Raw genomic sequence first — 26354 nt, 5'->3', positions numbered from 1 at the left:
TGGCCTCAGGGGTCCCTCTCAACCCCCTCCTGCCACACACTGCTTCAAAGCCATCCTCAGGAAGCCCCAGCTGGAGAGGGCAGTGCTGCTGACTGAGGTGGCCCGGGTGAGAGGCGCAGTGATTTGAGGACTCACGTGGCTTTCCAAATCCCATGGCCACCCATGTGGAGGAGTTATTTTCAGTTTACAGTTGAAGATGCTGAGGCTCTGAGAGCTTAAATGACTTGTCCCATTGTGGGCAGGATAACAGTCTCCCAAAGATGTCCACATCCTAATCCCCAGTACCCATGAACATGTTCCCTTACATGGCAGAAGGGACTTTGCAGATGGGATTAAGGATCTCGTGGTGGAGAGATTATCCTGATTATCTGTGTGGGCCCAGTGTCATCACTAGGGTCCTTTAAACTGGACGAGGGAGGCAGGAGACTGAGGTGGTGTGAGGGAGATGAAAGGGAGCCCAGGAACGTGGGCAGACGTGGGAAGCTGGAAAAGGCAGGAAAATGGGTTCCTCTGTGGAGTCTCCAGGGGGACCGCAGCCCCACACCTTGATTTCGGCCAGTGAGACTGTTTTGAACTCCTGGCCTCCAGAGCTGCAGTGGTAAGATTTATTTATTTATTTAGAGACAGGGTCTTGCTCTGTCACCCAGGCTGGAGTACAGTGGTGAGATCTCGGCTCACTGCAGCCTCCGCCTCCTGGGTTCAAGTGATTCTCATGCCTTAGCCTCCTGAGTAGCTGGCACTACAGGCATGCACCACCACACCTGGCTAAGTTTTGTATTTTTAGTAGAAATGGAGTTTCACCATATTGCCCAGGCTGGTCTTGAACTGCTGACCTCAAGTTATCCTCCCACCTCAGCCTCCCAAAGTGCTGGGATTAGAGGCGTGAGCCACCACGCCCAGCCAGTAAGATTTATTTAAATAAAGAAATAGAGTTATGTTGCTTGGAGCCCCTAAATTCTGGAAATCTGTTACAGCAGCCGCAGGAAGCTAATACTACCAGCTGATAAGTGGTGGAGCTAGATGTTGAACCCAGAGTGGAGGGCTGGGTTCCAGGCTGCTGTCTTGGCCTGGTGTGGCTGTGCCTGCCACTTTCTCTGCCTCTTGTCCCACTCCCCGCCTGTTTTCTGAAGGGCGGCTCCATAGGTCGGCCAGGGGAATGCCTGGTGAGGACAGGAGAGAAGATTCAACCCAGGGCCAGGGGCTGGGTTTCAGTTGCTCTCCTTCCCCTCTTCCTCCAACTCCAGCCTCCCGCTTCGTGTCCCTCTCCCATAGGGAGGCAGGCAGAGAAACGCGCCTACAGCAGCCCATTTCTTGGGGGTTCATGTTGGGGGCAGGTCTGTGCTGGCCGTCGGGGCTGGGAGCGTGGAGAGCACTGCAGCGGCACAGCTGACACCGCCTCTGCCGAGGTCCACGCAGCCTGGCTGCCTCCACGCTTCACTGGGTTTTTCCTTCCTGGCTGCTGCATCATTTGATGCAGGGGGAGGGTGGGATGAGGGGGTGTCTTTGGGTCTCTCCTCAGGGGTCCCTGAGGTTCTGTGTGGCTATCTCAGGGTAGGGGGTGTCTGGGTGCCTGGTGTGGGGAGGATCCGAGGGCCCTGCGCCTGTGGTGTGTGTGGGTGGAGGGTGTCCCAGACACTGTGGCCCTTTCTGGGCAATGTGTCTCTCAGCCCCTGCGTGTGAATCTGGAAATGTGAGCATGTGAGTGTGCCTGTGTGTGTGTGTGAATTTGTTGTGACTGTAAGTGTGTGAACATGTGTCCCTGTGCCCTGTGCTCACTCATTCCTCTGTGTGAACATGTGAGTGTGCAAATGTGGCTGTCTTCTCATTCTCCTGTATGTGACTGTGCAAACACGTGGGAGCGCATGCCTCCTCACCCTGCATGTGAATGTGTGTGGACATGTGAGCATGTGAGTGTGCAGACACACCCACTCATGCCCCCACGTGTGGATGTGTGTGTCTCTAGATGTCTTTGTGGGAGTGAGTGTTTCAGCATGACTACTTCCTCCTCTGTGTGTGAACATGTGCGTGTGTGTGTGAATGTGTGGCTGGGGAAGTGCCACCCCCCAGCCATCCGGCATTGCCTCATCCCTGTGACACAGCCGCTAATGACTGTTTGCCATTGTCTGAGCGGTGGTGGCATCATCCACACTAATGATAGTCTCCCCTGCCTAATGACCTGGCTCCTGCCCCATCATTTAGGAGCCTCAGGAGCACTGGCCCTGTGACCAGAGAGATGTTGACCAGCTCAACACATTTCCCATTGGGGTGTTGCGGGGGGTTGGGGGGGAGTCATAAATCCCACCCCTCCCCGACAGCCCTCAGGGTGCCGTCGTGGGCTGGAATTTCAGCTGGCTGATGGCATCCTGGGCGGGAAGCCCCAGGTCTGGCCCTGCCCTCTGTCTTCGGCAGAGCTGGGCGGCTGCTGCCCCACCCCATAGGTGACCCTGGACCCTGGACCCTGGCAGCCAGATCCATATCAGGTTCCAAAGACAGGGCTTTCCTTTCCACCATGAAACCCCCAGGCCCTCTCACCTCTGCAAATGCAGATGTCCCTTCTGAGCAGGGCTCTCTGTGCCCACGAAGCTCTGACCTGCAGCTGATCTTGGGGAGCGAGGGGGTCTGGAGCAGCCAGGGAACCACAGGGTCCAGAGCAGGCTGCCTACGTGGAGGCCACCGCAGAGCTTGATTCAGCCACACCATCAATATTTCTTTTATGATCAACATTAAATTAAAATAGCCTCTGGATTCTGGAGGAGAGCTGGGCAGGGGGGCTGCCCCCTTTCTGTGAGCCCACAGCCACAGCCATTTCTTCATATTCTCTTCTAGCTTTCAATCTGCGCCCTCCCATTGATGTTCCCCACTTGCAGGCAGGCCTCCTCCTACCTGAAGTTTACCTGGATCTGCAGGGAAGCCTAGGACTCTGCCTGGGGCAGGAGGGACTCCTTAAAGGTGTTCCAGGTTGAGAGATGCAGGCCTGCAACTGGCTGTGAGACCTTGAGCCAGGGGTTGGGGGAGCTGCTGCATCCTCCTCTGCCAAGCGCGGTTGCAGCAGCACCTGCTCCCCAGGGCTGCTCTGGGGCTAGGTAAGCGCTGTGCATTATGTAAACCATTCAGAACATTGCCGGCACACAGCAAGCACACAATAAATCTTTTTAAAGCCTCTGAGCCTGCATTGCCTCCTCTCCAAAATGGAACAGATAACTGCTGGTGCTCATGGCTGTCGTGAGGATTAGTGAGAATCCAGGGGAAGCGCCTGCTGCAGAGTGGGGCAGCTCCGGCATCTTTCTCATGGGGTCCTCGGCTTGGCCGCTTCTCTCCTCACCCATGAGGGGCTGAGCGGGGGAAAAAGTAAGGAGTGGTTGCACTGGCTGTTTTCCTTGCTGCCTCAGTGTCCCTGTCCTGGTGGGGCACTCCCTCACTTGCCAGCCAGGGACTGTGGCTTGCTTACATTACTTATAGTGGGACTCATCTGTGACTCACTAGAGGGTCGTGAGGAGAGAAAGCCAGCCCAGGGCATTACAGAGTATCGTTTCGTAAATGTATGTGTCTGTTGGTTGCTGTAAAATGTATTTCCTACTGTGCCTTGAGGTTAAGAAGCTGGAGACACCTGCTCCACTGTCTCTGGGCAGGGCAGAAGCAGGGGCCTGGGGACTCCCTGGTTTTGCCTTGCTCCTCCTCTGCTCCATCATGAGATTCGCACTAAGGGCCCTTGTGTGCTGTCCTGGCATGGCTGGGCCCCAAAATGAGAGAGCCCAGATCCAGCTGGAGACACATCCCTTCCTGCCCCCAACAACCCACAGAAGTGCCCCCTCATGCCATGTGCCTGGGAAGGCCCACACCTAACATCCAAGGTGCTATGCCACCCAGGAGCAGCCTGCAGGCTGGAGGGTGCTGCAGGACAGGCAAGGGTACAAGGGACGGCCTCCCAGGCTTGTCTCTCATCTGGACCTAGGCCCGGATGAGTTTCAGGGCTGAACCAAGCTGTCCCTGAACCCTGCTCCTTTCCTCATGATGCTGGACACTTAGTTAACCAGCCCAGGGGTAGGGTGAGGGCATCAGAAAATGCTTCCCACAAAGGCAGACCAGTTGGGGGTGGGGGCCCTGCAACCCAGGCAGGGTTTTTTTTCCTTCCCCCAACACAACAGCCACACCCTCAGTATGGGCCTAAGTGAAAGCTAGTGGGCAGGGGCAAGAGGTGTTGGGGCACCCCAATAGCAACGGCTGCCATTTACTGAGGGAGGCCTTTGTGCCAGGTGCAGCACAGATCAGCTTCAATCTTTATGACTCTCTTAAAGTGTTCATATCTATAAAATGGTGCTCATTTTATAGATAGCAAAGCTGAGGTCCAGAGCAGTTATGTCCACACAATTAGTAAGTGCTAGGGCTGAGAATCAATCCCAGGTTGGTCTCTCTCTGCATCCTTCTGTGGCTTCTGAGGGAGAGACTCATGTGTGTTACTGGGGACACAGCACTGGCACACAGGCTGGTTCCAGAGGCCAGGAGGAGGGAACTTGGTCTTGGAAGGCTTTGCAGTACACAGCTGGAGAGGCTTCCTTTGAGGAGAAGCTGACCTCTTCCAGGTACTCCCCAGAGATTCCTTTCCCAGTATAACCTTAGCTGGGGCCTCCCTGGCAATGAAGGCAAGAACTTGCTCATGGGGAGAGCTGCTCCTCGCTGAGGGTTTTATCAGTGAGATTCCTTGATTATCAAGAGGAAAAAAATGCAGCAGGGGAGATGTGACTTAGATTCCAAAGTCTTCTTTGGCACTCCTTAAGGGCAGGGACTAATCCTCCAGCAAAATGGGCTTAACGAACACTGGAGACTCTCACAACTAGTGATGATCGTGGCATGTGTAGCTCTGTGAGAACATCTGAAAAGTAACACATAAATAAGGGCAAATGAGTACAGGGTAACTTGGGATCTAAGTGCCGAGGGGACGCGAAGTAAGTGGTGTAGTAAGTGGTAAAAGTTGGGTGGGGTTGGCCACGGAAGGCTTCCAAGAGCGGGGAGTGTGTGATGGTCTGGGAGGGACAAGGCTTTCTTTGAGGCTGGGGCAGGCAGGGGGAGCAGCTGGCATCTGGCATCCTAGCATCATCATTCCAGAACCAGCCAGTCCTTGGGAGCCCTACCCCAGAGATGGCTCAGTGACCTGGTACTCTGGGAATTTGCCCTGCCTCCTGGGTGGGGATTGTCCAGCCATATGCCTGTCCAGCTCAGTTGGTGCCACTGGAAAATGACATGGAAATGTGGTGTGGCCTTGAGCCAGGTCCTCCTCTCCAGGGTTTTGACCCAGTTTTGGCCTGTGGCCCATCCAAATATCTTCTCTGTGAGATGCTGGGGAGAGAAAAGAGGGGAGTGTGGCTTCTGCCAAGGTGGGGCTGAGGGAGATTCTGGGAAGTGGAGTGGAGAGTGCTACCAAGGCCAGCCACCCCCCTCCTCAGGAGCCAGAGGCCAGTCAGGAGGGTGTGTGCCCTGTGGTCAGCCTGCTTCCAGACTCGGATGCATCCGGGGCGGAAGCCTGGACCTGAGGCCGTGGAGAGACACTTCAGATTCACAGAGCTCTGGGGCTGGAGGGAACTTGAGTCTCCCCAGTTTCCTTACAGAGAGGGAGGTGGGGGCCAGGGGTTGGGAAGGGAGGATAAAGCGTGTATATGTTTGTGTGTGTTTGTGTGTGTGTGTGTGTGTGTGTGTGTGTGTAGGGTGGATGGACCCAGGTTATGAGGTTTTTGATTTTTGAGGAATTCCCTGAGGGTGGGGAAGGCTGGTGTCTCCCAGACCAAAGTCTGAGGTGGGAGCAGCAGGGGCACCTGGACTCTAGTGCTGGGGTGGTGGCTGCGGAGGGAGAGACAGGCAGAGCCCAGGTGGCTCCCTGCAGGAAGGGTAGGTGAGGAAGCAGGGCCAGGAAGCTGGAAGGGGTAGGACCTAGGTGAGGAGATCCTTGGTGGGGACAAGGAGGCATGTGTGTCTGGCTGTGCTGGAGCTGAAGGCCTGAGAGCATACAGTGAGATGGGGAGCAGAGAAAGCACCCTGAGGGCAGAACTCTGGGCCATGTGGAGTCCTCTTCCTGTAATCAGGAGGCAAAGGGAGCCCCTGGTGGTCCAGTAGGACCAGACAGCTCCTTCACCTGGGGCTGCCAGCCAGGCCTGCCCATGCTGTGTTCCAGAAGCTGCAGCCTGTCCAGTCAGGCTCAGGGGAGGGTCTTTGGATCCCCAGTGGTGGATTTTGGGGTAGGTGGAGGGGATAATTTGGGGAGAGACGTATCCAGCAATTAGCTGGGGAAGGAGAGGTTGGGGGTCAAGATACAGGAGAACTTGCTGTTGGGGTTGACTCCTGGTCTGTCTGATCTCTACGGACACCCTGAAATGAGAGAGAGAGAGAGAGGCATCTCTTTGGGGATTATAGTCCCTTTACAGCTGGCATTTAGGTGCATGCCTGCAGCAGCCTCAGGAGTGACAGCATTTGGCCACCTATCTCCTGTGCAGCAAACTTCCCGTGCTTTAAAACAAGGGTGTCCTGCTCAGGGTCAGCAGAAAGAGATGCAGGGGAGGGACTGGCCCCTGGCGAGGAGGAGAGCCTCCCCTTGCCTCACCCATTGTCTTTTGGGGTGAGGGGGCAGCACGGGGAGGCTATTGGGGAGCATGGAAGGGCCTGGAAGGAGGGACAAAGATGGTGAGTCACTAGCTAAAGGCCACACGTGGAGGCCAGAGGAAGCTCGTGTCTGAGCCCCATGGGGACAGCTCTGTTGCCGGCTCTCCACAGCCTTTCCGTCTTGTCTTGGGCTTCTTGCCCAGGCCCTGCTGTCAGTACCTGCTCCCTGAGCCAGTGCCTGGCACACACAGCCATGAGATCATGGGGCGGGGTAAATTGGCAGGCCCCCGATCTCCCCTGGAGCTGTGGCAGGTGCATGTTGGAGCTCTGGGCCTGGCGCCTCTGTAATCTCCCTCCTGGCCCCTTGCGGGGAGGTGGCTCCTCCAACCAGCCAGTTCTGCCTTTTCCACCTAAGTCCCCAGACTCCAATAAAGGTGGAACGTTGGCCCAATCCATGGCATGAATTCTTGAGATTAGACTTCAAGAAGGACTTCCTACTCAACCTATGGGATGGTAGGATAAGGGTAGAGGGAGTTAAAATTAGGAACACGTATTAATAATAAGTGTATTATTCATCATCGAGGGCTTCTTCTGTGCCCTGCTCTGTGCTAAGTGCTTTGCAGGTAGTTCTCATGTGATCTTTACCATAACCTTGTAGAGCACAGAAACTCAGGCTGAGCTTTTGCAGCCAGTGAGCAAAGGAGCTGGTGCTTGTGCTGAGCTTCCAGCTGTGGGATAAATCTGGAGGGTACAGTGAGGCTGGACACTGGAGGATCACGTGGGCTCCCAAGTGCCCATGATCCATCATTTAGCATTCAGTTGTGAATAAGACAGGGGTCTGGAGGTCAAACATGTAGGAAAGGTAAGAGCTGAGTTCATGTTCCAGAGGGCGAAAGTCAGGACGCAGAGGTGGGTGGGACTGTTTCTGTTTGGCATCTCTTGAGTCAGAAAAGAAGCAAGCACATCAGAACGGCAGCAAGAGGGATCGAGGTGAGACAGCAAGACGTTCTGACTTCCAGGGCTGCATGTCATCAACACGTGAGGGGTGTGTTTCCTGGAGAGGGAGAGCTGCTTACCGGCTCAGTTGGGAAGTGGGAGGATGGATGGCCCACGGTGGGGTCTCTGTTCAGGCTTGTGTGTGAGCACCTGCATATGCATGCATGTGTGTGTGCCCAGATATGTGTGTCCACAGTCTTTAGTGAGGCATCTTCTGCCTCCACGGGCTCTGAGATCTCCAGCAGCATCTGTTGTTGTGAGCACAGGCCCCTGAGAGAGGACTCTTTCCTTTGCTGATGGTCTGAAAGGTACTTTATGTTTGGATGCAGTGCTGTCTTGATTGGGGACCATTCTTTTTCCTCAAATGTCCTCCAATTTGGCAGACCATGTATTCCAATCTGGAAAAGTCCACCCTTACTTTCAGGAATTTTTCTCTGCCCCTTCTCTAAGGACCTCCATTCCCTTTGCCTTTCCTTGAGAATAAACACCTTTCCTTGATATGACTCGTTCGCCCCTGCTGCGTTCCACTGTAGCGAGTCCACACATGCTTAGTAGCATGGATGCAAGGGGAGAAGGGGTGCGTGAATGACTGCGTGTGGCTGGGGACAGCCCTCGGGTGCTCTCTGTCAGGTGTCATGTTGGCTGCTGGCCCTGTCTGCCCTTGGTGTCCAAGCCTGTGCCCCGTATCAGGGGTCTGGGGTCAGATTCTGTGTTTCGAGGTCCAATAGCAACACACACACACAAATTCCTGGATGCCAGAGCCAGGTGGGACCCCAGAGACCACCTAGGTGCATCTATCCTTCATTGATATACAAGGCACCCCCCCAGAGAGGGAAGGGCCTTCCTTGCCCAAGATCACACAGGAAGTTGAGGGGATACAGCCGGGTCTCCTGACTCCTAGTCACAGCTCTCTTCACCATGCCACATTCTCTCCCTAATTTTGACAACCCCCTCTCCCTTCCTCTTTCTCTCTCTTTGCTGTCATCTCTGTACTTTTCTCATGCCCTCCCCTTTCAGAGCCTGCTCATTTCTCAAGGCCTAGCCTGGCCCTCCTTCACTCTGGAACCTGCCTGATTCCTCTCCCCTAACTTCTTCTGCACCATTAGCGACAAGTCCTGCTAATCCTCATTCCCTAATTGTCTGTAACACAAATTAATGCTTGATTACTTGATGCTCTAATGACCTGGGCTCTAACCAGGCTCAATTGCTTTCTAGCTGCGTGACCTTGGGCTACTTACTTAACATTCTTAGTCCTCTGTTTTGTCATCTGTAAAGTGGGGCTGGCTTTTGAGCCTGAGTAAACAGCAGAAGCCAAGACTCAGAGGGGTACACTTCAAAAACGGCAGTGTTAAAATCTAACGTGTGATGGTGGTGTGTTGGGAGCAGTGGTGAGAAGGCAGGCAGGGGTCAAACTGGAGGGGCCTCAGCTGTGGGGGGCTTATGTTATTGGTAATGGGGCTCCCATGAGGCTTTTTGGAAGGGAAGTAACAAACCCCTACCTAGAGCTTGAAGTGGGGTAGAAAGGGCACTGGCTTTGCAGCTGGCAGATCTGGATTGAAATTCCAGCTCTACCACTGACTAGCTGTGTGATGCTGCACACATTACTAGATCTCTCTGAGCCTCCTTTTTCAATCTATAAAATAAGGATTATACTCACCCTATGGAATTGTGGTAAGGATTAAACAAGAAAAGGTCTATTAATTGCTTAGCTTGGAGTCTTGCACTTAGTAAGTACTTAACAAGGAGTAGCTGTGATTACTGGTGCTGTCGTCATTACCCAGCAGCGCGTGTCTGCCTCCTGGTCTGCCTCTGTCCTGGGTGTCTCTGGGCCCTGGGTGTCAGGCTCATTCCTCATTTCCCAACCTGGAAGCTTCCCAAGGGCAGGGCTCACATGCATCATCTTCTTGCTCTGGCTGTTTCAGGAAGTGATGGGAGTGGGGAAGGCTGTTGAACTGGTGATGTCACAGTTTGGGGCTTCTGGGTGGTTCTGCAGAGGCCCCAGGGACCTGTAGGCAGTTGGAGAGGGGATGGGGGAGGTCTCAGGTCCTCTTGCTCACCCATCAGCTGTGTAGTGTCTAAAGTGATTAAGGAGCTTGGGGAGGTTGGTGTTGACAAGATGTTAAGCCATTTCTCTCAGGGATAGTCCCTGGGGCCTCAGGCACTGCAGTGGGCCTACCGCTGCTCCGGAACCCCATGGTGGGGGCAGGCCCATCCCCCAGAGAGGGAGCATGGAGGTGGGAGCTGAGGGGAACTTGACTGCCAGCTTCCCTGACCCCCGACTGAGTGTCTCCTCGGCCCATGCGGATGGAGTGGGGAGCCAGACCACACTATCAGTGAAATAATTAGAGCCTAATATTAGACACTATTTCTTTAACACACACTAGGTGTTCATGGGTGTGCTGGGTGCAGAGGATAATCATTTGGCAAGGTTGGCTGGGCCGCTGCCTGCAGAGAGGTTACAGTTTAGAGGAGGATTCAGACAAGCACACAGAGGATACGCACCAGGAAGGGAGGAAGCCTGGGGGCTACGGGAGCCCTGAGGGGTGCACTTCGCCTCTCTAGAATGGCCGTGTGAAGTTTTGTGAGGGTGAGACATAGCTGGCCCTGTAGGCTGAGCCAGGGACATGCAAGCAGTTGAGTGTTTGGAGAGCAGACCAGGGTGTTAAGAGAGTCTGGTGGAGGTGGCGGTAGGGGGTGACAGTGGCTGGAGATGAAGCCAGGAAAGTATGCAGGGCTCTTGAATGCCGATATGAGGAGTGAGCTTTCGGTCCCAAGGGAAGCTGGGAGCTGTTGAAGAGTTTTAAGCAGGAAGGGATGTGGTCAGATGCAGGGGCTGCAGTGCTATGGGAATGGGGAGGATTGCGAGGGGTCTGCCTTTCGGTTTCATGGAGCAGGGGAGTGATGGCAGGGGCATGCTCCTGCAGAGGGAGGAAGGGATGGGGTGTATGGGTCTGGAGCAGGCAGTCTGAGGTAGGCCTGCCCAGGTGAGAGGGTGTGGGGACTCCATCAGGTCGGGGTTTGGAGCCCAGGGCAGGGCTGAGGGAGAGGGAAGGGTGAGGTGGAGGGCTGGACTGCAAGACCAGGCAGGGGAACTGCGGCTTCAGCTCTGCCAGCACTTCCCTTAGGCCTCCCAGGCTAGTCTGCTCCACTGGCCCTCAGAAAGACTTGCTGCCTCGCTGAGCCTCAGTGTTCTCATCTGAAGAACAGAGCGGGCAAGGCCTTTCTCCTACACACTCAGGTATCTGATTAGTGAACAGTCACGGTGTCTCCATCTGGGCCCTGAGTTATGGGAGAGGCAAGCCCATAACCCACCAGGCCCCCCGAAGAGCCGCGCCACAGCCTGAGGTGGGCTCTCAGTGTTGACCAGCTCTTGGAGTACTTTAGGAGGAGGTGGAGGGACTGGGGCGTTCTAGGAGTGTGTCCATGATTAAGAGCCGCAAACAAGATCCCAGGTCCAAGGCTCCCTCCCCTCCCCTGTGACATGGGGTGCTCTCTCAGACCCTTCCAGCTCATTGGGCTTTTGAGCCACCCCTGCGTAGTGGGACCAGGGCTCCCAGGGCTGGGAGGGAGTTGGGGAATATGGGGAATATGGGGGAATATGGGGAATATGGGGTTGTAGCTTAGGCATAATGGGGTGAGGACCCCAGGACTCACCCAGCTCTGAAGGTTGCTGGATCTTTGCATTTTACTGTTCATCTTCTGCCTCTGCAGAGCCCTGAATGGGAAGAAATGGGTTCCATGTGCAGCAGACCAGGAGAGATTTAGGCAACAAGAACCTCCAGTTCTGTCTCAAGGTTCCCAGCTTTCTCCTTGTCCTGAGGGAGCCGCTGAGCCTGTAGGAGATGAGGGGTGTCCATTCCCCAGTGCTTCTCGGCCTCCCCCACCTGTCCTCCTGGGGTACCTTTGTCTGCCACTTGCATCCTGTTGGAAGCTGTCCCCATGTGGGTGTTAGGCAGGTGGCAGGTGCTGGAGCAGAGTGCACCACCCTCCGGTGATCACTGTGAGTTGGGGTAAGAGTGGGGTGTTCCTGCCAGCCCCAGAAGAGGGGAAAGCAAGTCCCCGTCCACCCTGTGGGTCTCTGCTCCTGGAAAAGGTGCTCTAGCAGGCTCATCTGTGTGAGTCACTGTCTTCCACGTGGGGTAAGTTGAGCCCTGCCTTTTGGATCTCAAAATCCAGGGATGCTGAGATCCTGGGTCTGGAGAAGGGAGGTGGCACAGCGCAGCAGAGCCCTGGCCTGTCTTTCCTGACGGGGGGATGGAGCTGGCAGGACAGGGAGGCTAGGTGGCTGGTGGTGCAGGGCGTGCCCATCCCTCTACCTCCTTCCTCACAGCCCTGCACTGCTCTGTCTCCATCTGGCCCCTCTTCTCTCCTCACTTTTTCTTCTCTTCTTCTCTTCTCTCTCACTCCCCTCCTGTCCTCAAGCTTTTCGTCTCCCTCCCCGCAGTCCTTCCTTCTGTCTTTTTTATTTCTTCCTTAACCCCCTGCCCTTCCATTTCCCATCTCCTCCTCCACTCTCCAGTTCTATTCCATCCACTTGCCCCACTGCAGACCCCCTTCCCTGAGTTCAAGCTGCCCATTCTTCCTTCTTGCAGCCCCTGCCCATCTGAGCAGCAGAGTTCATCCCATACCCTGCAGGGAGTCCAGCGCCACCATGATGTCCCTCTCTTCCCTTCTCGAGGCTGGCTGGGTCCAGCCTGAGCTGTGCCACCTGCTGGCTCAGGCCAGTGGGATTGTGCCTCAGGCAGGCTCCTGCCTTTTCAAGCCCGGGTCTTGGCTGCAGACCCAACAGCGGCTCCCAGAGGTGAGGCTGGGGATTGCAGCATCCTACCCGCTGCAGTTCCCTCCCTGCTGTACTCTCACTCCTGATGTCCTGAAGGTCCCACTTATATGTCTACTGGTGGGCATGAACGTGTGAATGCTGTGTGGACACCTGGGCATAGTCTGTTGTTCATGCATGCACGTGCGCATCTGGTGTGTGTGCATGATTTGAGTGTGTACCTTCTGCCTTGAGTGAGCACCACCCCTGGGAACCACAGTGTATGTGTGAGTGCTGAGTGCACATGAGTGTGCAGGTGTGTGATGGAATTCAGGCTCCTGCAGACTTTGCATATTTGTGAGTGTGTATATTTGGGAGCATGTGCGATAGCACAAAGTCATGTGTTTCCCTGCATACTTAGAGAAGCTTAAGGGCCCTGCCAAGTGTGTGCTTGTCTGTGCCTGGGGACACCAGTGGGCACGGGAATAGCATGAAGCCACGTGGCCATGTGTGAGGTGGGAGGGGGCTGTGGGCACTTACACAAGGCTGCTTGTAGCATGCACCTGTGTGCCCAAGAGGGACTATCTGCCTGTGTGAGTTATGTGCACACATGTGTATTCACTGCACGTGTGAGGGATATGAGACCATCCCCAGCCCCGGGAGGTCTGTGGTGCCATAAAGGCATGTGTGAGCAGTGAGCAGGGCCTGAGGGAAGCTGTCTGTGTCTACATGAGGAGATGCATCCTCACAGGCCCAGGGTGTGGCTGTGCTGAAAGGGGACATATTTAGTGATTTATGAGCTTTTAAGGAAAAGCCTCAGCCCCCGTTCAGGCCCCAGACACAGTGACCTCCTGCCCCCACTGCCACATCACTCAGGCCTGACATCAGCCAGGCACCTGAAACCACAGGAATGAAAGGTAATCTCCTTGCTCCTGCCACCTCACCTGCTCATCCACCGTAGGGCTGATGCCAGGGGAGAGCAAAGATGCCTCCCGAAGCACCTGCTGGGTGCAGGTGTGTGCTGCCAAGACCATGCTGCAGTCCAGGCCAGAGACCCCTCTGCAGCCACCGAGGCCATGCTAGCCCCACCCCTGGCTGAGAGAGGGTTGCAGGGAGTAGGGATACCTGTCTCTGCCTTGGTGGACTTGGGGTCCATGTGCCCCCTTTCCCAGGCAAGCCTGGCTCCTTCAGGAGAGCTGGTGGGCTTCCCAAAGTCTGCCCTCTGGGACTGACTGGCCATGAAGCAGAGGAGAGGAAGCCCTTGATAAATGTGGGTTGGAGGAATGAATGAAGAAATGGTGAGGCAGCTCATACCTGTAATCCTAGAGCTTTGGGAAGTTGAGGCAGGAAGATTGCTCGAGTCCAGGAGTTGGAGACCAGCCTTGGCAACATAGTGAGACCCTGTCTCTACATTTTCTTTTTTGAGACAGAGTCTCGCTCTGTCGCCCAGGCTGGAGTGCAGTGGCACGATCTTGGCTCACTGCAATCTCTGCCTCCCAGATTCAAGCAATTCTCATGCCTGCCTCCCAAGTAGCTGGGATTATAGGATTATTCTACCACACCCAGCTGATTTTTTGTATTTTTTAGTAGGAATGGGGTTTCACCGTGTTGGCCAGGCTGGTCTCCAACTCCTGACCTCAAGTGATCTGCCTGCCTTGGCCTCCCAAAGTGTTGGGATTACAGGTGTGAGCCACTGCGCCTGGCCCAATCTCTTTTTTTTTTTTTTAATTTTAAAAAAGAAACAGTGGTTCCCAGGTGTGGTGGTGGCTGGCCCCAGGGAGTGCACTGAGGGTGAGTGGATGGCTGTGCTCGGCGCTAAGAGATTGGCCTTTGAATTCACTTCTGCCTGATCCTCATTTTTATCCTTTCTATGAAAGATCAGAAATCCCCTTCAAGTTAATTATACCAATGAAATTCAGAGGCATGTCTGGTACCTGGCACATGGTAGGTGCTCAAGAAGTGACAGGTGTCTCCTCCCTGAGAGCTGACAGCTGCCCTGAGCCCCTTCCAGAGCAACCCCTGGACCAGCCATGAGTCAGCTATGGCTGGGCAGCAGGGATCCTCGAGTTCCTGTTCTGGAAGCATGAGTCAGGCCCAGGTGGGAGAGGAGGGAGGTCATACTGGGGTCAGATGCCGGACCCAGGTAGGATCAGACAGGCGCCTGGCTTCCACCTTATCATGATGCTCGTTGCTAGTAACTGGATCTCAGAAGATAAGGCCCTGGGGCTGAATGAAGCATTCCAGCTCTATGGGCCGAAATGTTGTTGACATAGGCTGTACGATGCGTAGATGCTTTTCAGATAGCACAGCCTGAAAAGGGCCAGCAAGCCCCCGAAGGCATTGACTTCACAGCTACTTTTGCCACTACTGCTGGGGGCAGAACCTCCAGCCCTAGAGCTTGCCCAGCCTGGGGACCCCATCACCTCCATGAGAGCTCCTGAATCTAGCTTGCCAGCCCAGAGCCCGTCTCTGATTTCCTGAGAGCCTCTGTTCTTTATCTAGATCGTAGCAGTCACCAGTGAGGACCCAGATATGCTTTCCGCCAGGCTTTGGAGAACATCTGAGGAGTGGAAATTCCTATTTTAACCCTCTTTCCTACACCTCTGACTCTTGAGCAGGAGTCCATTATCCGCTGCTGCTGCAAACTGTGACCATTCAGTACAACGGATAGTGCTTATGAGTGGGGTGGGGTGGGGACAAGCTTCTCTGCGCTGTACAAAAGTCAGTGTTTCAGCCACACTAGGCATGTGCCCAGTGCCCAGCTCCATATCTCTAGCAGCCATTGTCTCTCTTGTTTCTTATGGCAGATAAAGATGGTTTATCCATCTGTTAGGAACAAAGCACGCCACTTTAGACAGTCACAAACATGAATGACCTTATTTAGGAATTAGGTGCCTCAGAGAGAGCCTTTGCAGGCTGAAACATGGAGGGAAGTGGTGTGGTGATGGGATTTATCTCTTTGCCTCCCAGATATGCAGAAAAAGGCAGTGCGGGAACACACACACACACACACACACCTGGACAGAGAAACAAAGCATTCATTGAGCGCCTGCTGTGTACCGACCCTTATTAGGCACCGGGAGGGAGTGGATGGAAAAGTCAGTTTGCACAGCGCTTGCCTTTAGCAGCTCACAGTTGCATGGAGAAGACGTGCATCAGCAAATGCTTACTGATTTTCCATTTTTGAAATTTGTAGGACTATCCCAAGGAAAACATCGAACCTGTTAAAATATGCAAAAAGTGAAGCAGCAGCTTTTGCTGTGGGGAAAAACAAACCTCAGAAACCCTTAGTGACAGGTCACTGAACACTGGTTCCTAAGGCAATCCTCTCCTGGTTCCACTGGCAACTGCACAAGCTGGACCCCTGCCACCCCTGCTGGGGAAACAGTGAAGGGGAAATGGGATAGAGGGCCAAGGACAACAGGTTCTGGTGACTTAGATAAAATATATATATATACACATATGTGTATATATATACATATGTGTATATATATATATGTGTGTATATATGTATATATATGTGTGTGTATATATATATATATATAAAATGTGATAATACCAGAGAGCAAAGGCACTCCTCTCTTCCTCTCCCCTCCTCCCTTCCCCAGGCTCCTCCTTCCCTGAGCCTTCAGGGCCTGATGGGAAGGTCTCCGTCCCAGTGGAGGGTAGGAAAAGTCCCAGTTTGCTTCGCTTCCTATCCCAAGCCCCAGAGGCCACAGGCGACCGACACCCTCCTGGAGTGCTTAGTGCTGAGGTTCCTCACTGGAGCCTTGGCCTGCAGCCAGCATCCAGCCCTCCCTGGCCAGCCTCGGGCCTGAACCCCTGCACAGGGAGGTGTTTGTCTGCCCACGCCTGGCAGCCTGCCCCAAGACAGTCAGGATGAACAGGTTTGGCCACCTGAACTGGCTGCAACCTTTGCCTTTAGTGAGATAAAGAAAGACTCAGAGCTTTCAGCCACAGCCAGAATGAAGTTTTGGGACTTTTTCTTCCCGTTTGAAATAATTTTTAACTTATGAAAAAGTTGCAAGAATAGTACAAAGGACTTTTTTTTCTGTATCATTTGAGAGTAAGTTGCTGGCCTGATGGCCCCTCGCTCCTGAATACTTTAATGTGTATTTCCTCAAACAAGGACATTCTCACTCTCACATAACCACAACACAGCCATTAACACCAGAAATTTCATCTCAATACATTACTCATCAAGTCCTCAGACCCCATTTATTTTTCCCAGTTGTCCCAGTGAGGTCCTTTAGAGCAAAATGTTCCAGTTCAGAGTCAGGGGGTTGCGTGTGGCTGTCATGTCTGGTTAGCGTTCTCGAATCTGAAATAGTTCCTTCGTCTTGATTTCCACGACGTTGACACTTGTTTTTTGTAGAACATCCCTCAGTAGGGGTTTGCGTGATGTTTCTTCATGAATAGATTCTGATTCTGCATTTCTGGTAGGAAAATCACAGAAACCATGCTGTGTTCTTCCTACGGCATCCTGTCAGGCCCTGCACCATCTTAATTTGTTCCATTACCCGTGATGTTAACTTTGATTGCTTGATTAAGATGGTGTCTGCCAGGCTTCTCCGAGGTAAATTACTTTTTTCCTCTTTGTAATTAAAAAGCACTTTATGGAGAGATCCTTTGAGACTATGTAAGTATCTTGATCTTCATCAAACTTCCTCCCACTGGTTTTAGCATCACTGATGTTTCTTGGCCTAATTATTATTGTGATAGTTGCCAAGTCCACTATTACTTCTGCATTTATTAGTTGGCATCTTCTGTACAGAAAAAGAAAAAAACTCTTTCTCTTCTCTACATTTATTTATTCATTTTTAATTTACATTAGTGTAGACTCAGGGATTCCTATTTTACTCATGATTTATTTTGGTTTTATTTTATTAATTTTAATTTATTTTTGTTAATTTATTTTTGAGATAAGGTCTTGCTCTGTCACCCAGGCTGGGGTGGGATCATAGCGGTGTGATCATAGCTCACTGTAACCTTGAACTCTTGGGCTCAAGCAATCCTCCTGTCTCAGCCTCCCAAGTACCTGGGACTTCAGGTGTGCACCACCATGCCGAGCTAATTTTTTTTTTTTTTAAAGACAGGGTCTTGTTATGTTGCCTAGGCTGGCCTTGAACTCTTGGCCTCAGGTGATCTTCCTGCCTTGGTGTCCCAAAGTGCTGGGATGACAGCACCTGGCCTCATTATTTATTTTGATGCTGAAAATCTCCCTGCTTGGCCAAGGGGTCACCCCTTCAGCAGGCTTCTATGTCCTTTTGTGATACTCCCTCCATTCTTTAGTCACTTCCTTGCTTTCTAAAACAAGATGTTCCTGGCTCATCTTGTGCTTTCCCTGTCCCACCTGTGGCATTGGCCATCTTTCCAAGGAACAGTCGTTTCTCTTGGTGGAGAATGAGATATGGACACCGAGATCCGGGCACTAGCTCCTCTCATTGCTTTTGAGAGTTGTTCAGTTTGTCAGTGATTCTTGGACTGGAGTCAGGGGAAGGATGTTTCCTTTAAGCTTTAATATTCAAAACCAGCAACTCTAAGGCTTGTTTGGGTGGTGGGCAACATGGAAATAATGGACCTTTAATGAAAAAATATAATCTATTGATTGAATAAACAATATTCTATAGGAAATAAAATCATCAGTGGAGTTAGCAAATATATGTGCATACCTGTATATGTGTTTATGTAAATATACATCTACACAATTTAAATCTGTATCTATTTCTTTCTATCTATCTATCTATCTATCTATCCATCCATCCATCTATCTATCTATCTGCCTATCTTGAAGGCCTTGAGTCCACACTGAAAACTCTAATACCAAACCCATGATCCCATGGTTCATTCAGTTCCTCCCTTTCTATACTTATAAATCCTTTCTCCTTTAGTGAGAAGCGTGTCTTCCATCATAGCTGTGTGTATAATCAGTCTGTCTGTGTAGCCACCACTGCCGGCACAGGTGCCCTTGTCTGTACTGGGACAAAAAACCTCCCCACTGCTGCCCTGGCACAATGTCTGCCTTCCTGGCCCCATCTAATAGCTTTGGGACTAAATTATTCAGGAAGGCAGGCAGCTCTTTGGACATTTTGCTGACCAATGAATCATGACTTTTCCTGATCTTTGGAATGTTTTGCTCATAACTTTTTCTTAAAAATGATACGTTTTGCAATTTTTTTTTTGAGACAAGGTTTCACACCTGTCACCCATGTTGGAGTGCAGTGGCACGATCTTGGCTCACTGTAACCTCTGCCTCCCAAACTCAAACGATTCTCCTGCTTTAGCCTCCTGAGTAGCTGGGACCACAAGCTCATGCCACCATGCCTGATTAATTTTTTTTTTTTTTTTTTCTGTGGAGATGGGGTTTTGCTATGTTCCTCCAAGCTGGTCTCAGACTCCTGAGCTCAAATGATCCACCTGCCTCAGTCTCCCAAAGAGCTGGGATTACAGACATGAGCTACCATGCCTGGCCTGTTTTGCCATTATTAAAGTACCAAATTTCATGAATAATATCTGCAAAGGAAAACCATTTATCTATGCACAACACTTCTGACAGCAAATGTGTGGGTTTTCTACACAAAACAATTCTCCAGTTCTCTGCAGACACCAACTGGGTGTCCTACAATTTAATTTAGTTTGAACACTAACTACGCAGGGTAGGGGAGAGTCTGCAGGTTAAAGTCTCAGTCCTACAAGACTGCTCCCATTTCAGATGCCAATCACAAGTACTGGGTACTCACACCTCTGTCTAGTTTGGCTACAAATCCGGGGTTCCCACAACCCCCTCCTTAGGTTCAATAATTTACTCTAATGGCTCACAGAACTGAGAGACACTTTAGGTTTACTGGTTTATCATAGAGGAGATTATAGAAGATAGACATGAATAGCCAGATGAAAAGGAAATAGGACAAGGTCTGGAAGGGTCCTGAGTGCAGGAGCTTCTATCCCTGTGGAGTTGCGAGGCACTGCCCTCCTGGCACGTGGATGCATTCTCCAACCTGGAAGCTCTCCTAGCTCATAGTTTAGGGATTTTTATGGACGCTTAAACACATAAGCATTATCGATTATTACTCAATCTTTAGCCCCACTCTCCTCCCCAGAGCGTGGGGAATGGGGCTGAAAGTTCCAAGCTTCTAATCAGACATTGACCTTTCTTATGACCAGCCCCTATACTGATCTCTCCAGGAGCCCACTGGCAGTCAGCTCATTAGAACCAAAACCCCACTCATATTGTCCAGGAAATTAGGAGCGCTGTGTCAGGAACATGGATTGAAGATTAAATATTAGAACAAAAGTTGCTCCTAGCACCCCTATCACTCAGGATATTACAAGGGTTTAGGAGCTCTGGGTCAGGTGCTGGGGGCAGAGACCCAATATATATATTAAATTACGACATAATTTGGAAAACAGAGAAAGGGAGTCAATCATAATTCCAGCCCTCAGTACAACCATTGTTTAGTATTTAAATGTATTTCCTTTTAGTTTTTTCCTCCAGTGCACCTGTTTTTCTTTTAAGCATAATTGTAAGTATAATGTTGCTACCTCTTTCCATTCTGCTGTTTACTTAAGACAATAAAAACATTCACTACTTACGAAATACCTGGCACATACCAAGATCTGTATAGGTTGTTTTCTCTTTCTCATTTAATCCTTAACATAACCCTGGGAAGCAGGCATTTTCCTGACACTAGAGATAAAGAAACCAGGGCCAGGGAGCCTCACTTGCACTTTGGATGAGCGATAGAGCTAGGATGGGAACCTGGATATCTCTGACTCTGAAATCTTTGCCCTACCCATTGTGATATCCAGCCCCCGCAAAGCGTAAGTATTTTTTTTGATAGTACAACACTATTCCCATAACTCTGATTTTACATGCAGACGTATTATGCTAATGAGAGATGGTTTCACAACTTAACCACGCCTCTGTTGTAGAACACATGAGCTACTTTCTCTCACTCTGTAAATAATACCATGATTAATATCTTCATGGATATGGCTTTTAACCAAATTGTTTTTCTAAAGGGTTGCCCTAATTTGAATGCCACACTTAAACCGTAATAGCATATTATTATCTAAAAAAATAGTTGATGCTTTTTTAGGCAACAGCATCTTGGTTTAATCAGCACATAGTTGAATACAGGCTTGGCTTTATTCAAGAAACATTTAAAGGGTACCTGCTGTATACCAGGAATGACGGTAGGAATGGAAGATACACAGGTGTTTGTATTATACGACTCACTCAGAAAGCCAAAACCAGGGCGTTTCAATTACTCTAGCCCATGACTCACTCAGCTGATGGTTTCAGGGGCTGTGCTGAAGAAGCCTTGGTGATATGGGTGCAAATGCCAAAAACATGGGTAGGTCTCATCAGCTCAGGGAAAATGTGATGCAGAGTAGGTGGCATTGCCGGCTGATGAGTGTGACAGTTACTAAGTTACTGTCTCTTAGCTCCAAACCCACACTTAGACTCTCAGCTTTGGGGTGCTGGAGCCGACTATGGTTCACATGTGCATTGTCAGCTGGCTCCTGGCTGGGATGTGCAGATAGGGGGCGCCAGAGGGAGACTTCAAGGCGTTGCTTTCTGTGGGCGTCCGGTCTGCTTGCTGTTCTTGTGAGCCGTGTGTCTTCACCCTGCCATCCGGTTGGCAGTTTTCCCTACACTTGGAGAATCAGCCTCATTTTGTCCTCCCACTCAGAGATGCCAGCACCAGCCAGCCTGGTACTGGTACTGTTACTGTACTACCTCTTTCTCAGAGCTCTGGGCCCCAGGCCCACAGGGCCCTGCTTTTAGCACCTGCTGAGCAGTGCTTCCTCCTTAACAGTTTGAGTTTTAGGGGCTCCTCTTCTAAGTTTCCAAGTTTTCGTAACCTCTAACTTCTTCCCTCTGTCACCTCAGCCCTAGCTATGGTAGCTACTTCTGCTAGTTCTGTGATATTTTAGAGTTAGTTACTCTTTCACTTACCCAGTCAACAACTCTAAACCTAGTTAATAATTCTATTTATGTATTTATTTTTTGAGACAGGGTCTCATTCTGTCACCAAGGCTGGAGTGCAGTGGCATGATCTTGGTTCACTGCAACCTCTGCCTCCCGGACTCAAGCCATCCCCCTGCCTCTGTCTCCTGAGTAGCGGGAATTATAGATGTACACCACCACACCTGACTAGTTTTTAGTTTTTTGTAAAGACGGAGTTTTGTAGTGTTGCCTGGGCTGGTCTCGAATTTCTGGGCTCAAGTGATCCACCTGCCTCTGCCTCCCAAAGTGCTGGGATTAGAGATGTGAGCCACCGTGCCAGCCTTAGTTAATAATTCTTTACTCTGTTCAAAGAACTGGTGTGGGTATTGTCTCCTTATTGAACCTGACTGATAAAGGACAGGCCTTGAGTCCCCGAGTTGCTGAGGCCCTTATGGGAACCACATGTGTTATTTTGTTTTATTTAACAGTGTACACAGAGACATGAGGAAATTGTAAAGTTGATTTTAAGTCAACTTTAAATCAATAAAGTTGATTTAAAAAAATCTTTGAGGGTTGGTTGAAGTCTGTTTAATAAGCCATTCGAACTTGGGATCCCCTACCCCACTCGGAATAGCCAAATTCTGTCCCTCCTCACCTCAGCGGAGGTTTATTCTCCGGAGATGGCTAGATAGAGGGTCTTTGTAACAAGGTACAGTACATCCTATTGAGGGCATAGGTACCTTACTGAAAAGATAAGAGAGTAAGTGAAGGTTCACAACTGAATGCTGAGACCCCTCTGTCCTCTTCTCTCATTTTGTTTCCAGAATGTTGGAAGCCAAGCTTGCACATTCTAGGCAGCCATTTGGAAGATTCTTCTCTGCGTATGCCCAGTTGAAAAGGAAAAACCCCGAAACATTGGCACCGTGATTTCTCCATGTGAACAGTTTAGTTCGCCAAGGTGGACATGACTCATTCATGCTTATGGAGTGACCGACCAGCCTTTAGTGACACCCTCTGAAATGTGAGTCATCCATGGGTCACTAGTCATTGGAGAAGAGCCCCTCACACAAAAATTGGAGCTCAGACCACAAACAACAACAACAACAACAATCCAAAAAATAAAAAAATGAAAAATTAGGAGCAGAGACTAAATGGAAAGATGGAAATATTAAAAGAAAAATATTTTAAAAATTAATACATATTAAAATTTTATTTAAAGTAAAAAATAAAAATAAAAATAATTAAGATTGATTAATACCAATATTCTCCCTTTTATTAATATCATCAGAAAAAGAAGATATTTCATCCTGGAAACAAGAGCAGAATGCAATAAAAAAGGTGTAGTCAAAAAACAAGATGAGCCCTAGGAAGTTAAAACAATGATAGCAGAAATGAAAAATTTAGTAAAACGCTTTGAAGAGAATATGAAAGAAATCTAGAGAGTAGAGAAAAAGGACAAAGTGCTAGGAAACAGGAGAGCAAAGATTAGAAAATCAGAGACCCAGTTCAGGCGTTAGTTCCAGCACTGAATAAGGAGATTCCCAGAAAGAGAAAACAGAAAGAATGTAAAGGAAGAAAACTCAAAGAAATAGCCTGAGAAAATTTCCAGAACTGAAAGATATGAGCTTGTTGATGCAATAGCCCACTAAATCCCCAAAGGATCAAGTCATTTCACTGACACAGGGAAGATTCAACAAACTTATGATTGGGGGGAGAAGATTTCACATGAGAAATCTAGAATCAGAAAGGTTTCAGACTTTTTAGCAGCGATACTGGTGGCTAGAAGGCAATGGACACCCTTAAAATACTGAGGGCAAACATTTTACAACTCAGAATTCCACAGCTGCCAAAATTATGAGTTAGTCTTGAGAATAAAAAGATTCAGACATGTACTTTCTCAACACATTTTCCTCACAAACCTCAGAAAGCTACCAGAGGATATGCTCTATCAAAACTAGAAAGTAAACTAAGGAAGAGATAGAATGTAGGAGAGAGAAAGCCCCCAACAAGAGACAAATCTTAGCCTGATGATGGTGATGGGAGGTACCAAGGTGAGAGCAGTGCATCAGGTCTAGAGAGCACCCAGTCCAGGTGGGAACGGGGAGAGATTCAGGGAAAAATGGCTCCAGATGATGAGATTGATAGAATAGTTGACGTGTTCTATCAGTCTATCAATGAGGGAGATTCTGGAATGATTCATTAACTCTGGGAAAAGTGAAAGTAGGGAAGCATATTGATTGAATGGTTCCAAAAGTAAATGAAGTATACTATACCCCTTTGCTCTGAATATCAATTAATGAAATAATTCTATCAGGATGAGGGGAGATGAGAAATATAGTGGCCCTGGGATGGTTGTTAAAGAGAGGTAAATTCTTTCTTTTCAGAGTGAGTAGTCAATAGTTAATGCTCAAGCCTGAAAAGTTGAGAAGTAGCAGTATAAATATGTTATTTAGAGATATGGATATAAAATTTAAAATAGAAGGCTAAAACTTGAATGTGGTTGCCATTGGGGAGTAGAAATCGTGTGTAGGTAAGGGCTGTTATTTTTCATAATGAGTCTTATGGTTTACTTCTTTAAATCACACATGTATAAATTTTTTTTTGAAACAAGGTCTCTGTTATCCAGGCTGAAGTGCAAAGGCACAGTCATAGCTCACTGGAGGCTTCATCTCCTGGGTTCAAGCGATCCTCCCACCTCAGTCTTCTGAGTTGCCAGGACTACAGGTGCATGCCACTTTGCTCTTCAAAAATTTTTTTTTGTAGAAACAGGGTCTCACTATGTTGCTCAGGCTGGTCTTGAACTCCTGGACTCAAGTGATCTTTCTGCCTTGGCCTCCTAAAGTGTTAGGATTACAGGTGGGAGCCACCATGCCCAGCCAGCATGTATAGCTGTGATATCTATCTCTGGAGCATATTGGAAAGTGGTGGTGGAAGTGGAGAAGGGTGACTTTTTTTTAAATTTTTTTATTTTTTTTTCCTCATTGTGCTGCTGGGAAAATCAGCCAATAGTATAAGAAGCTAATCAGCTAATGATGGTGGATGGAGAAGTTTGGTCTTTTGCTAGAGTCCAAAGCAGCTTCATCAGAAGCTTTGAGTTCCTAGAACCCTGGACCCAAAGGCCTTGGGGGAAGCTTGTCTGTCTAGCAGAGCCAAGATCCTCTGAGTTACCTGAGCTGGGTAGATCTACTCTCTCAGGACAAGAGAAGGATCCAGCCCTGGCCATAAAATCTACTGACACTGGCTGCCATCTGTAGAGGGGGGACTCACTCTGTTTACCTGAGCTGGGAGAAAAGTGCCTTTACCTGTTAATATCTGGAGCAGCGAGAGAACTTAGGGGCTCTCCTCCCTCTTCGGAGTGCTGCCAGCTTGAAGGATGGAACCAACAATCAAACAGATGCCTCCTACTGAGGACAACGGAACAAAGAAAATAGAACTTTTTTTTGTTTTTGTTTTTGTTTTCTGAGATGGAGTTTCACTGTTTTCACCCAGGCTGGAGTGCAATGGTGCGATCTTGGCTCACTGCAACCTCTGCCTGCTGGGTTCAAGTGGTTCTCCTGCCTCAGCCACCCAAGTAGCTGGGATTACAGGTGCTCACCACCATGCCTAGCTAATTTTTTTGTGTTTTTAGTGGAGATGGGGTTTCACCATGTTGGCCAGGCTGGTCTCGAGCTCCTGATCTCAGGTGATCTGCCCGCCTCGGCCTCCCAAAGTGCTGGGATTACAGGCATGAGCCACTGTGCCCGGCCAAGAAAACAGAACTTTAAAACAATCTACAGCACCAAATATAACCTCCATGGGCATCCAGCAGCATATTACTAAGAAATGACCTGGAAATAAGAATAAGGTTTTGGCAATTAAAAATAAATCTTAAAATTCAACAGAGGAAGCAAAAAGTAGAATAAATACTGCTGGGCCATGGGAGAGGTCATCTAGAAGGTCGAATGGAGGAACTATGTTGCAACATGAAACAAAAGCATAAAGAAACGGAAATAATGAGTGAGAAGAGCAGTGATGCTAAAGCTAGGAGATCTTGTATCTGAATAATATTCATTCCAGAAGAAGAGAAAGGAACAAACGGAGTAGAGCCAATAAAGAAAGAAACAAGACAAGAAAACTTCTCTGATCTAAAGAAGACTTGAGTATTGAGCTCAAAAGCATTCTTTGAGTGCCTAGATATAGTAACAAAAACAAGACACATACCTAAGCATATGCTGGTGAAATTTCTGAACTTCAAAGGAACTTCAAAAGAAAAAAATCCTAAAAAATTCCGGATGTAAAAACAACCAACAACAAAACCAGTTACCTGAAGAGGAAAGAGAATCAGAAGGCCACTGAAGGCATCTTTTGCAATTTGGGAAGCCCAAGGACCATGGAACAATACTCACAATTTCTGGGGAAAGTTCTCAGATCTAAGAAGGTGGCCAAAATATTATTTAAGTGTGAGGGGAGAAGACAGACATTTTCAGATATACGAAGGTATCCCCATGAACCATTTCTTAGGAAACTATCCAAGAAGGTAGTCTAGGCAATTGAAACTTAAATTTGAAAAACAAATGAGCAAAACAATTTAAAACTCACAATAGGGGAAGACAAATAGTACGAGAAACAGTGGAGACCAATACATCTAGTGGAACGTGTAGTAAATAAATGAATGACGAATGAAAGAGAAGACAAGGAAGAAAAATCCTTAGAAATAGCTTGAAACTAAAATGACAGGTTATTTCCATCAAATCCAGGATTTGGGATGGAGGGGCTTGTGCGGATGAGGATGGGGAAATAAAAGGTGCTATAGGTATGATCTAAATTCAGGGGATCACGTCACTATGCTTTTGGTATGATGATAGTGAAATAGAGGTTCAAATATAACTTGAAAGATGAAAGTAACTATTAGTAAACTTGCAGTAGATAGAAAAACTTCCAAATACCAGGGAGGGGAAACACGAGTAGCTACAATTTTCCCCCCTCTATGTTCTTTAATTATTTTTTTATTATTATTATTATTTTTGAGACAGGGTCTCACTCTGTCACCCATGCGGGAATGCAGTGACACAATCTCGGTTC

The 26354-nt window shown here is 49.4% G+C and overlaps 2 long non-coding RNA genes across 2 annotated transcripts; one reads left to right on the top strand and one right to left on the bottom strand.

Moving 5' to 3' along the window:
- Window positions 1-3526: 3526 nt before the first annotated feature.
- Window positions 3527-12280, bottom strand: LOC115837261. The gene is made up of 3 exons (XR_004032314.1): window positions 12213-12280; window positions 11239-11417; window positions 3527-4870 (listed from the first exon to the last, which is right to left on the bottom strand). It is a non-coding gene; the product is annotated as an uncharacterized LOC115837261 (long non-coding RNA).
- LOC105740429 lies at window positions 9595-22554 on the top strand. Its single transcript, XR_001116464.2, has 5 exons — window positions 9595-9685; window positions 10710-10822; window positions 11296-11723; window positions 20646-20697; window positions 22118-22554. It is a non-coding gene; the product is annotated as an uncharacterized LOC105740429 (long non-coding RNA).
- Window positions 22555-26354: the final 3800 nt, after the last annotated feature.

The sequence above is a fragment of the Nomascus leucogenys genome, chromosome 11 (assembly GCF_006542625.1).
Source record: "Nomascus leucogenys isolate Asia chromosome 11, Asia_NLE_v1, whole genome shotgun sequence".
In the NCBI taxonomy this organism is placed as follows: Eukaryota; Metazoa; Chordata; class Mammalia; order Primates; family Hylobatidae; genus Nomascus; species Nomascus leucogenys.
Note: the sequence above shows the minus strand (reverse complement) of the source record. Positions and strands in the feature narration are given on the sequence as shown.